This window comes from Salmo salar, chromosome ssa06, assembly GCF_905237065.1.
Source record: "Salmo salar chromosome ssa06, Ssal_v3.1, whole genome shotgun sequence".
Classification (NCBI taxonomy): domain Eukaryota; kingdom Metazoa; phylum Chordata; class Actinopteri; order Salmoniformes; family Salmonidae; genus Salmo; species Salmo salar.
Genome location: NC_059447.1, coordinates 571,532 through 584,220, shown reverse-complemented (window position 1 = coordinate 584,220; position 12,689 = coordinate 571,532). Strand labels below are relative to the sequence as shown.

At 42.1% G+C, this 12,689-nt stretch overlaps 1 pseudogene; it reads left to right on the top strand.

Annotated features, from left to right (window-relative positions):
* Positions 1–2,078: 2,078 nt before the first annotated feature.
* The window catches only part of LOC106594621 (trinucleotide repeat-containing gene 6A protein-like), a 69,249-nt pseudogene continuing 58,638 nt past the window's right edge, over positions 2,079–12,689 (top strand).

Sequence of the window (12,689 nt, the reverse complement as noted above, 5' to 3'; positions counted from 1 at the left end):
TTTTTGTACCTTTATTTAACGAGGCAAGTCAGTTAAGAACAAATTCTTATTTTCAATGACGGCCTACCAGGGAACAGTGGGTTAACTGCCTCGTTCAGGGGCAGAACGACAGATTTTTAACTTGTCAGGTCTGGGATTCGATCTTGCAACCTTTCGGTTACTAGTCCAACACTCTAACTAACCACTAGGCTACGCTACCGCCCCAAATTTAAAGAAGATGGGCCCCTAGTTTACAAAAAGACAGACAGCTATTTAAAGAAGATGGGCCCCTAGTTTACAAAAAGACAGACAGCTATTTAAAGAAGATGGGCCCACAGTTTACAAAAAAGACAGACAGCTATTTAAAGAAGATGGGCCCCCTAGTTTACAAAAAGACAGACAGCTATTTAAAGAAGATGGGCCCACAGTTTACAAAAGACAACGACTAGACAACGACAGATTTCAGAAAATTATACTTCTCACTCCTGGAGATATCAGGAGACCTCTAGTTATAGATCGAACTATAAGGATTAACATTTAGGCTCCTTTAGTCCTGTCCTTTTTCTCTCCGTGTTTGTGTACTCTGTACAGCTCTCCCCTGGTCAGTTCTAAATCTGTGCTATATTGGCTCATACTTTAAGAGTTACACCAGGAAGTCATCTCTTTCCCAGCCCCCCTTTTCATCTATGATCTGAGTATTATCTTGTATTGACAGAATCTGTCACCATCTCTGTCTGACACCGGTCCTGAAAACTGAACTGCACACTAGTTTTAGGTTATTTTCCAGTGTTGGTAAAAGTACCCAAATGTCATTTTTGAGTAAAAGTATAGATACCTTAATAGAAAGTTACTTAAGTAAAAGTCAAAGTCACCCAGTAAAATACTACTTGAGTAAAAGTCTAAAAGTATTTGATTGTAAATATACTATCTAAAGTATCAAAATAAAAGTATAAATACTTAAATAATTCCTTCTTTTAAACAGACGGCACCATTTTCTTGTTTTTAAATCGTATGGTTAGCCAGGTGCACACTTCAACACTCAGACATAATTGACCAAAGATGCATTTGTGTTTAGCGAGTCCGCCAGATCAGAGGCAGAAGGGATGGACCATGTGTTGTCTTGATAAGTGCGTGAATGGGACCATTTTCCTGTCCTGTCTAAGCATTCAAAATGTAACGAGTACTTTTGGGTGTCAGGTAAAATGTATGGAGTAAAAGTACATACTTTTCTTTAGGAATGTAGTGAAGTAAAAGTAGCGAAAATATAAATAGTAAAGATACTCCCCCCAAAAAAATATCTTAAGTAGTACTTTAAAGTATTTTAACTTAAGTACTTTACACCACTGGCTATTTCCCAATAACATTGAGAGCAGCCCGCAGGTGATCTGGAGTAGAGAGTTTATAAAGATCGCCTTTTATTTTTGACTTAACAGTTATTTTTTCTGTACTGCATTGTTGCTTTAAGGGCTTGTAAAGAAGTAAGAATTTCACTGTCGTATTCGGAGCATGTGACATAATCAAATTGTGATTTGCGTTATTGTTTTGTTGTCAATAACTTACTGATAAGAACTTAACTCTTATCAACTGTTGGACTTTGGTAACCTTGTAACCTAAGTTGTGTGAATGATACTGTAATCAACTTAGTATTCAAAACAAACCCTCTTTTAGAATTTGAAGTAGTGTATTTCTTCACTCAACACTAACTACCAGTATAAAACAGTGTCTAGCTACTATAAATAACTCAGGAGAAGAAGATAGACTTTTAGCACTCACTAAGTCCTCTACTATAACTCTGGAGAAGATAGACTTTTAGCACTCACTAAAGTCCTCTACTATAACTCAGGAGAAGAAGATAGACTTTTAGCACTCACTAAAGTCCTCTACTATAACTCTGGAGAAGAAGATAGACTTTTAGCACTCACTAAAGTGCTCTACTATAACTCTGGAGAAGATAGACTTTTAGCACTCACTAAGTCCTCTACTATAACTCAGGAGAAGATAGACACTCACTAAAGTCCTCTACTATAACTCAGGAGAAGATAGACACTCACTAAAGTCCTCTACTATAACTCAGGAGAAGATAGACTTTTAGCACTCACTAAAGTCCTCTACTCCAAAGCCTCCATTTTGGGTCTGTGTGTCTCTGTGTGGCTTCTAGAGGAAGTGGTGCTCCAGCAAACTAGTTTCCTGCAGCCCCCCCTGAACACACACAGCGAGAAGAGGGGGAAAGCAACACAACACAGCGAGAAAGAAGAGGGAAAGCAACACACACACAACACACAAAAAAAAGGTTAGCGAGTGAAGAAAATGGCGATGGTACAGGACAAATGGCTCCTCTCGTAAAAGCGGCAAATGCGTTGAATTTCTTTAGTCTTTAGCCTTACAGCCGGCTTCCATTTCCACTCTGTTGTTGCACTTTATATTGTATGAGGTAAGGCTTTTTTTCTTCTAGATTGTGTTATCGTGTTGTTTATTGTTTTAGCCAGTATATCGATGTGTTACGCAGGTAACCGGGGGAAAGCTTGTCGTAGTTCAGTTTGCCCGCTGGTTGCCCACCTAGCTAGCTTGTTAGCCCGTTTCTAATGAACATGTTAGCTACATAAGTCGTAGTTCAGTTTGCCCGCTGGTCGGTTACCTAGTTAGCTTGTTAGCCCGTTTCTAATGAACATGTTAGCTACATAAGTCGTAGTTCAGTTTGCCCGCTGGTTGGTTACCTAGCTAGCTTGTTAGCCCGTTTCTAATTAACATGTTAGCTACATAAGTCGTAGTTCAGTTTGCCCGCTGGTTGGTTACCTAGCTAGCTTGTTAGCCCGTTTCTAATGAACATGTTAGCTACATAAGTCGTAGTTCAGTTTGCCCGCTGGTTGGTTACCTAGCTAGCTTGTTAGCCCGTTTCTAATGAACATGTTAGCTACATAAGTCGTAGTTCAGTTTGCCCGCTGGTTGGTTACCTAGCTAGCTTGTTAGCCCGTTTCTAATGAACATGTTAGCTACATAAGTCGTAGTTCAGTTTGCCCGCTGGTTGGTTACCTAGCTGGCTTGTTAGCCCGTTTCTAATGAACATGTTAGCTACATAAGTCGTAGTTCAGTTTGCCCGCTGGTTGGTTACCTAGCTAGCTTGTTAGCCCGTTTCTAATGAACATGTTAGCTACATAAGTCGTAGTTACGCGGTACTGTGTGTGTTTTTCTTTCCATGGAAGAAAATAGCGAAACGACTGTTTTAAAAAAAAAAAAAAAAAAAAAGGATTGAAAGGCCACTGTACGATTTTGATTAGTTAATATTACCGGTATTGTGGATGACCCGGTGTGAAAGTTCTGTTGGCTAGCTAGCTAGTTAGCTAAATGTTGGCTACGTTGCCTTGCAGACAAGACGATGGTGCAGAATTAAAGGGCGTCAAATATAAGGCGATTTTTCTGGTAACTTAATTTCATCAACATTGCCAACACATAGATGTTAAGATTTCTGCTTAACTGTTTGATCGATTTGTGATTTCGTTTTTTTTTTACCAATAGCTAGTTAAGAGAATGTTAGTTAGGCTAACTGCTAGTTAGCATATATTCAACCAAGTTGTCGCTTGGATACGCGGCTGCAGAATGTCCTCACTGTAGCCACGGCACAGGTTTATTAACAAATAACTTTAGTGTGCAAAAATATCTTATTTGTCCTTGGGTTGTTTTGATAACCAGCAAGCTATTGTCCCGGTGTTTCAGACTGTATTTTGTTTTAGTTAGCCTGTTAGCTAGCTAAACAACCGAGATTTTATGCACAGGAGTAGCCTAGCGCTAACTAGTTTCATTGCATTAGCTAGTTATCGATTTTGGCTGTTCTTCTTCTATCAAACCAAACAAGTGTTTCCTAAAGTAATACATATACATTTTAAACATGTGTGATGTTTACTAGTTAGCTGTTAACGCCGTGTGAATAAACACCTTTCGCAGAGCCAGCCAGTACAGTCAGTGGCCATGTTAAGCTGGTTAGCAAACCATCTAATGGCCGATCAACACCGATCAAAACCCTCTTATTTTCCTTTCAGGCTTAAACTCTTATTAACGTTTGGCTAGCTGACCGATAAGGGTGCACCTGCAGCCAGCAATTCGGGGCGTTCCTGTATCTGCAGGATCCCCTCTTTTATATACTTCTATTGGTCGAATTTTTTTTTAGGCTATGACTTCAGTACATAGGCGGGAGGCTGAGGCGCTCCAGTACAGTAGATGGCGGTAATGCGCCATAACATTGGATGCCAACTGCCGATAAACCCCACAGAAGAGGCGGGAAGCAATAACCGTAGCTAGCTATATGTAACCGATGTGAAATGGCTAGGTAGTTAGTGGTGGTGCGCGCTAATAGCGTTTCAATCGGTGACGTCACTCGCTCTGAGACCTTGAAGTAGTCGTTTCCCCCTTTGCTCTGCAAGGGCCGCGGATTTTGTGGAACGATGGGTAACGATGCTTCGTGGGGTGGCTGTTGTCGATGTGTGCAGAGGGTCCCTGGTTCGAGCCCAGGTAGGGGCGAGGAGAGGGACGGAAGCTACACTGTTACATATAGCTAGTACACATCTGTCGTGACCTTCGCCCCCGCCTGTCGGGCTCTGTTTTCCCACAGTTCTGTTAACGACGGTGACGGCAGGCGTGTGCTAGCTTAGCCGGGAGCAACACTGTCTTAGCTGACTAGCAAGCTAGCTGTCGGGCACGGTTTTCTCTGGTACACAGGATGCTGGGGGGTGACACCGTGTGCTAACTAGAAGCTAGTACACAGTGTTGCTAGCGGGAGGCGGGGATGACCGGTAGACAGTGCCCATGGCCCCGACGGTACACGGCAGACGGGAGGCGGGGCGACATCGTGTGCTAGCTAACAAGCAAGCTTGCACACGGTGTCGTTAGCTAGCTAGTTTGCGCGGTGTCGCTTGCTAGCTAGTTTTGCGCGCGGTGTCGCTTCGCTAGCTAGTTTGCGCTCGGTGTCGTTAGCTAGCTAGTTTGCGCTCGGTGTCGTTAGCTAGCTAGTTTGGCGCGGTGTTGCTCCAGCCTCACGCCTGCTGTACTAGTGGGAGGTGGGGGCAACCGTTTTCCCACATTTCTTTTAACGTCTCTATGTGGTCAACATGCTCATTGGCTCTGCCCAGGCCCATAGTACATCATGTACTAGGTTACATGTAGTAGGCATGGCAAACCCGTTTTGGTCACTTCTGGTAAATCTTCAAAAATAAATAAATCGCAGTCAGGGCATAAAATGTACTTTTGGGTCCACCAGCCACTGTGGCAAGTAGATTTAAAAATAAATAATACCAGCCAAAATATTTTTGGGGGCCCTAAAATTATACCAGTGAAACACAAAAAAAAACAGATCAGCATGCATTGTAATGTTTCTAAAACAAATGTTTTACTAGTAAGAGGTAATGCGGTATATTGTTTAGTTTCATATTTTTTTGTCTATTAACCAAAATGTCACAGATGAGACAAAAAAAATGTGCCTGCCCCTTTAAGGGCAGCAGGTTACCATGGTAACATGACTTGTCATGTGACTAGTACAAGTGTTGTCTTCTCTTAACAGTTGAAACTCAAACATTTTGGAAAAACATCCTAGCTTGTAAACTAAACAATGTAAATAGACCAAGAAACACGAGGATAAAGTCGACTTTCTTTTCAAGTAAATTAGATGAACTTGCATGCCCACACTTCTAAAAAATGAATATTTCACTCTGCTCTTGACGTGCCCACAGCCCCCAACCAGGAAGTGTTGCAGCGTGAGGTGGAATAGGCTTATTTAAGATTTCTTCTACTTTGACTTTGTGCTATTAATTTACTAGCAATGAAAAAAAATGGCAAAAAAGACTTTGAAAACAGCTACTGCAGCATTCATTTGACTATAAATGTGATCATACTTGACTATTTTTATTCACAAATGTGAATGAAATGCTCGCACTGTAGAGCTCTGACCACCTGCCAACGTGGCTAGTGAAATAGACATCGTACCTGCCGTTGCCAAAATCTACCCGTATTTGGCAGGTGGTAGGTGTTAATGTGAGGCCCTGATTGCAGCATGTTTTTGGACTCATTCAGCAGTTTTTACCCGCTGATTTTTTTTTAAAAGTACAATACCTTTTGGAAATTCATGTTGAAAATGATGCTGTTTCTGCTTCCTGTTGACAAGACGTTTTGATAAATAGCCGAATGTCAAAACAAGTTTTTAACGTGTCCAGATCAATAACCGAATGTCAAAACAGTTTTAACGTGTCCAGATCAATAACCAAAATGTCAAAACAGTTTTAACGCGTCCAGATCAATAACCGAATGTCAAAACAGTTTTAACGCGTCCAGATCAATAACCGAATGTCAAAACAGTTTTAACGCGTCCAGATCAATAACCGAATATGTGGAAACCGGTTTGATATGTTGAAACCATAAACATAACATGTACTACCTGGTAATCACATGACTTCATTCACCAAAAAAACCCTGTTGTTTCAACTAGTGGCAATAAATCACTGGTATCGATAAGGGGGAAATCAGGTTGTACGTACGGATGAAACTAACACAACAACAACAACCTCACCAGTTTCCATCACAGGTTAGCGAACAACCTACAGAAGACAGTTCGCTACTAAAAACACAAAAGAGAAAAGCAACACCTAATAGCCAACTCATATCACGTTGAAATGTTACATTTTAGTCACTTAGCAGACGCTCTTATCCAGAGCGATTTACAGTAGTGAATACATACATTTGATACATTTTTTTTTTCTCTCTTCTCCGTACTGGTCCCCCGTGGGAATCGAACCCACAACCCTGGCGTTGCAAACACCATGCTCTACCAACTGAGCCACACGGGAAATCAATTGCGCGAGAGCGGGGAGATGAGGTTCAACCAACACAGTTTAACAACAACAACAAAAACACACAGGATTCTGGGAATAATGTGTACATCACTGTTTAGAGAACAATTTCCTAAAGGACTGCTAGCTTCATTTTGAAGTATTACGCTTTCCCCCCACTTTTTTTTCTTTAGTGGGTCGCCCAACGCAGTAAGAGTAACGCAACACTTTATTGTTGTTGTTGTTAATCACGTCCATCGACGTCACACTGAAATCAATAGAACAGGAAGCTAATGGTTTGGGGTTTAGCTCTGCTTAAACTAACACTATTCACAGGCCACAGGGACACTTGGAATAACCTTTAACCTTTACGCGGTTGCTTAGATGAGCTCCTGCGAAGGGTTATAACCTTTACGTGGTTGGTTAGATGAGCTCTTGCGGAAGGGTTATAACCTTTACGTGGTTGGTTAGATGAGCTCTTGCGGAAGGGTTATAACCTTTACGTGGTTGGTTAGATGAGCTCTTGCGGAAGGGTTATAACCTTTACGTGGTTGGTTAGATGAGCTCTTGCGGAAGGGTTATAACCTTTACGTGGTTGGTTAGATGAGCTCTTGCGGAAGGGTTATAACCTTTACGTGGTTGGTTAGATGAGCTCTTGCGGAAGGGTTATAACCTTTACGTGGTTGGTTAAATGAGCTCTTGCGGAAGGGTTATAACCTTTACGTGGTTGGTTAGATGAGATCTTGCGGAAGGGTTATAACCTTTACGTGGTTGGTTAGATGAGCTCTTGCGGAAGGGTTATAACCTTTACGTGGTTGGTTAGATGAGCTCTTGCGGAAGGGTTATAACCTTTACGTGGTTGGTTAGATGAGCTCCTGCGGAAGGGTTATAACCTTTACGTGGTTGGTTAGATGAGCTCTTGCGGAAGGGTTATAACCTTTACGTGGCTGGTTAGATGAGCTCCTCGCGGAAGGGTTATAACCTTTACGTGGCTGGTTAGATGAGCTCCTGCAGAAGGGTTATATCTATATTCTGGATGTTGGTTTAGGAAGGCTGCCACGACAGTAAGGGTTATATCTATATTCTGGAACATCGGATGTTGGTTTAGGAAGGCTGCCACGACAGTAAGGGTTATATCTATATTCTGGAACATCGGATGTTGGTTTGGGGAAGGCTGCCACGACAGTAAGGGTTATATCTATATTCTGGAACATCGGATGTTGGTTTAGGAAGGCTGCCACGACAGTAAGGGTTATATCTATATTCTGGAACATCGGATGTTGGTTTAGGAAGGCTGCCACGACAGTAAGGGTTATATCTATATTCTGGAACATCGGATGTTGGTTTAGGAAGGCTGCCACGACAGTAAGGGTTATATCTATATTCTGGAACATCGGATGTTGGTTTAGGAAGGCTGCCACGACAGTAAGGGTTATATCTATATTCTGGAACATCGGATGTCGGTTTAGGAAGGCTGCCACGACAGTAAGGGTTATATCTATATTCTGGAACATCGGATGTTGGTTTAGGAAGGCTGCCACGACAGTAAGGGTTATATCTATATTCTGGAACATCGGATGTTGGTTTAGGAAGGCTGCCACGACAGTAAGGGTTATATCTATATTCTGGAACATCGGATGTTGGTTTAGGAAGGCTGCCACGACAGTAAGGGTTATATCTATATTCTGGAACATCGGATGTTGGTTTAGGAAGGCTGCCACGACAGTAAGGGTTATATCTATATTCTGGAACATCGGATGTTGGTTTAGGAAGGCTGCCACGACAGTAAGGGTTATATCTATATTCTGGAACATCGGATGTTGGTTTAGGAAGGCTGCCACGACAGTAAGGGTTATATCTATATTCTGGAACATCGGATGTTGGTTTAGGAAGGCTGCCACGACAGTAAGGGTTATATCTATATTCTGGAACATCGGATGTTGGTTTAGGAAGGCTGCCACGACAGTAAGGGTTATATCTATATTCTGGAACATCGGATGTTGGTTTAGGAAGGCTGCCACGACAGTAAGGGTTATATCTATATTCTGGAACATCGGATGTTGGTTTAGGAAGGCTGCCACGACAGTAAGGGTTATATCTATATTCTGGAACATCGGATGTTGGTTTAGGAAGGCTGCCACGACAGTAAGGGTTATATCTATATTCTGGAACATCGGATGTTGGTTTAGGAAGGCTGCCACGACAGGTAACAGACATCTGTTTTTTGTTTTGTTTGTTTTCTTAAACGAATTACGACGCGACATAGAGGATATCAACAGTGACAACGGTTGGCTGCTATTTTAAGGGATAGTTTGACTGTCAAATCCCATGTTGGTGTGTGGCCATCGGCCCTTCTACATTTTCATTTTTTCCCCTTCATTTTGTTTGACATTTTAGTCATTTAACAGATGCTCTTTATGCAGAGCCACTTACAGGAGCGTTTAGGGTTCAGTGCCTTGTTCAAGGGAACATCCATAATGTTTTTATTTTTACGTGGCCAGCTCGGATTCGACCCAGCGACCTTTCGGTTACTGCCCAACCCTGTCAATTCCAGTCTATCTCAGAAAGTTAACCAAATTCCATTTTTTAATTATGTTTTATTCTGAATCAAAAAACTTTTAGTGTATTACCTGAATGAAATTGAATTAAAATGGAATTGACCCAAACCCTGGTAGACGGGTCCGTAGCTAGATAAATGGAATTGACCCAAACCCTGGTAGACGGGTCCGTAGCTAGATCTATATAATATTTACATTTCTGAAATAAGAAACTTATTTTAAACTCTTAACGCCTAGTGGTCTATTCCATACTAACTGAATGTAAAAATAAATAAAAATATTATTTCACCTTTATTTAACCAGGTAGGCAAGTAGAGAACAAGTTCTCATTAACAACTGCGACTTGGCCAAGATAAAGCAAAGCAGTTGGACAACATACAACAACACAGAGTTACACATGGAGTAAAACAAACATACAGTCAATAATACAGTAGAAAAATAAGTCTATGTACAATGTGAGCAAATGAGGTGAGATAAGGGAGGTAAAGGCAAAAAAAGGCCATGGTGGCAAAGTAAACACAATATAGCAAGTAAAACTGGAATGGTAGATTTGTAGTGGAAGAAAGTGCAAAGTAGAAAATACTGGGGTGCAAAGGAGCAAAATAAATAAATAAGACAACAAAAAAACTGTCTCTTAAAATGTATACCAAACAAAAAACCTTTGATTTTCAAAGTATTTTTTAATTTTTTTACAAGCGCCACTGAAAATTGTACAAAAAAAAATCACATTTTTACAGTAAGATCCTTTTCAGATCCAAAGTTCTGTAGCAGAATTAAACGTGAGGGAGATTTTACTGTAATTCTGTTACCAAACTTTGCATCTGCAGTTTGTTCCACTAAAATGTAATTTATTTTACAGTGTTAATTGTTCTAAGTAGCCATTGTGCTTAGAGTTGTGTGGTTTGTTTTTAACCTATTAATTATTTTTTTAAATCAATGGTTTTTTATTTGGTATACAGTTTTACATTCTCTACATAGTTCTGTTATTGTAGAATTTCCCTAGTCTGCTGTGGTTATTCTTAGACTGGAGAGTTAATTAGTGACCAGGATAAATGATCTGACTGGTCTTTGACTGGAGAGTTAATTAGTGACCAGGATAAATGATCTGACTGGTCTTTGACTGGAGAGTTAATTAGCGACCAGGATAAATGATCTGACTGGTCTTTGACTGGAGAGTTAATTAGCGACCAGGATAAATGATCTGACTGGTCTTTGACTGGAGAGGTTAATTAGCGACCAGGATAAATGATCTGACTGGTCTTTGACTGGAGAGTTAATTAGTGACCAGGATAAATGATCTGACTGGTCTTTGACTGGAGAGTTAATTAGCGACCAGGATAAATGATCTGACTGGTCTTTGACTGGAGAGTTAATTAGCGACCAGGATAAATGATCTGACTGGTCTTTGACTGGAGAGTTAATTAGCGACCAGGATAAATGATCTGACTGGTCTTTGACTGGAGAGTTAATTAGCGACCAGGATAAATGATCTGACTGGTCTTTGACTGGAGAGTTAATTAGTGACCAGGATAAATGATCTGACTGGTCTTTGACTGGAGAGTTAATTAGTGACCAGGATAAATGATCTGACTGGTCTTTGACTGGAGAGTTAATTAGCGACCAGGATAAATGATCTGACTGGTCTTTGACTGGAGAGTTAATTCATTTATTTATATGTTTTATTTAACCTTAACTTACTTGCCTAGTTAAATTAAAGATCAAATTCTTATTTACAATGACGGCCTACCCCGGGTCAAACCTGAACGACGCTGGGCCAATTGTGCGCCGACCTATGGGACTCCCAATCACAGCCGGATGTGATACAGCCTGGATTCGAACCGGGGTCTGTAGTGACGCCTCTTGCACTGAGACGCAGTGCCTTAGACCGCTGCGCCTCTCGGGAGCAGATTAGCGAGCTGGATAGATGAACTGACCTGTCTTTTTTTAGAGCTCAATACAACACAATACAAGCTGTTACCAACGAAGAAACAAACTCAAGAGTCAAAACAGGTGAGGATTTATATAGAGCCCTGGATCTGGGAGTGGTTTATATAGAGCCCTGGATCTGGGAGGGGTTTATATAGAGCCCTGGATCTGGGAGTGGTTTATATAGAGCCCTGGATCTGGGAGGGGTTTATATAGAGCCCTGGATCTGGGAGTGGTTTTATAGAGCCCTGGATCTGGGAGAGGTTTATATAGAGCCCTGGATCTGGGAGGGGTTTATATAGAGCCCTGGATCTGGGAGGGGTTTATATAGAGCCCTGGATCTGGGAGGGGTTTATATAGAGCCCTGGATCTGGGAGTGGTTTATAGAGCCCTGGACCTGGGAGGGGTTTTATATAGAGCCCTGGATCTGGGAGGGGTTTATATAGAGCCCTGGATCTGGGAGTGGTTTATATAGAGCCCTGGACCTGGGAGTGGTTTATATAGAGCCCTGGATCTGGGAGGGGTTTATATAGAGCCCTGGATCTGGGAGGGGTTTATATAGAGCCCTGGATCTGGGAGGGGTTTATATAGAGCCCTGGATCTGGGAGGGGTTTATATAGAGCCCTGGATCTGGGAGGGGTTTATATAGAGCCCTGGATCTGGGAGGGGTTTATATAGAGCCCTGGATCTGGGAGTGGTTTATATAGAGCCCTGGATCTGGGAGGGGTTTATATAGAGCCCTGGATCTGGGAGTGGTTTATATAGAGCCCTGGATCTGGGAGAGGTTTATATAGAGCCCTGGATCTGGGAGGGGTTTATATAGAGCCCTGGATCTGGGAGGGGTTTATATAGAGCCCTGGATCTGGGAGGGGTTTATATAGAGCCCTGGACCTGGGAGTGGTTTATATAGAGCCCTGGACCTGGGAGTGGTTTATATAGAGCCCTGGATCTGGGAGGGGTTTATATAGAGCCCTGGATCTGGGAGTGGTTTATATAGAGCCCTGGACCTGGGAGTGGTTTATAGAGCCCTGGATCTGGGAGGGGTTTATATAGAGCCCTGGATCTGGGAGGGGTTTATATAGAGCCCTGGATCTGGGAGGGGTTTATATAGAGCCCTGGATCTGGGAGGGGTTTATATAGAGCCCTGGACCTGGGAGTGGTTTATATAGAGCCCTGGATCTGGGAGGGGTTTGTATAGAGCCCTGGATCTGGGAGGGGTTTATATAGAGCCCTGGATCTGGGAGGGGTTTATATAGAGCCCTGGATCTGGGAGGGGTTTATATAGAGCCCTGGATCTGGGAGGGGTTTATATAGAGCCCTGGATCTGGGAGGGGTTTATATAGAGCCCTGGATCTGGGAGGGGTTTATATAGAGCCCTGGATCTGGGAGGGGTTTATATAGAGCCCTGGATCTGGGA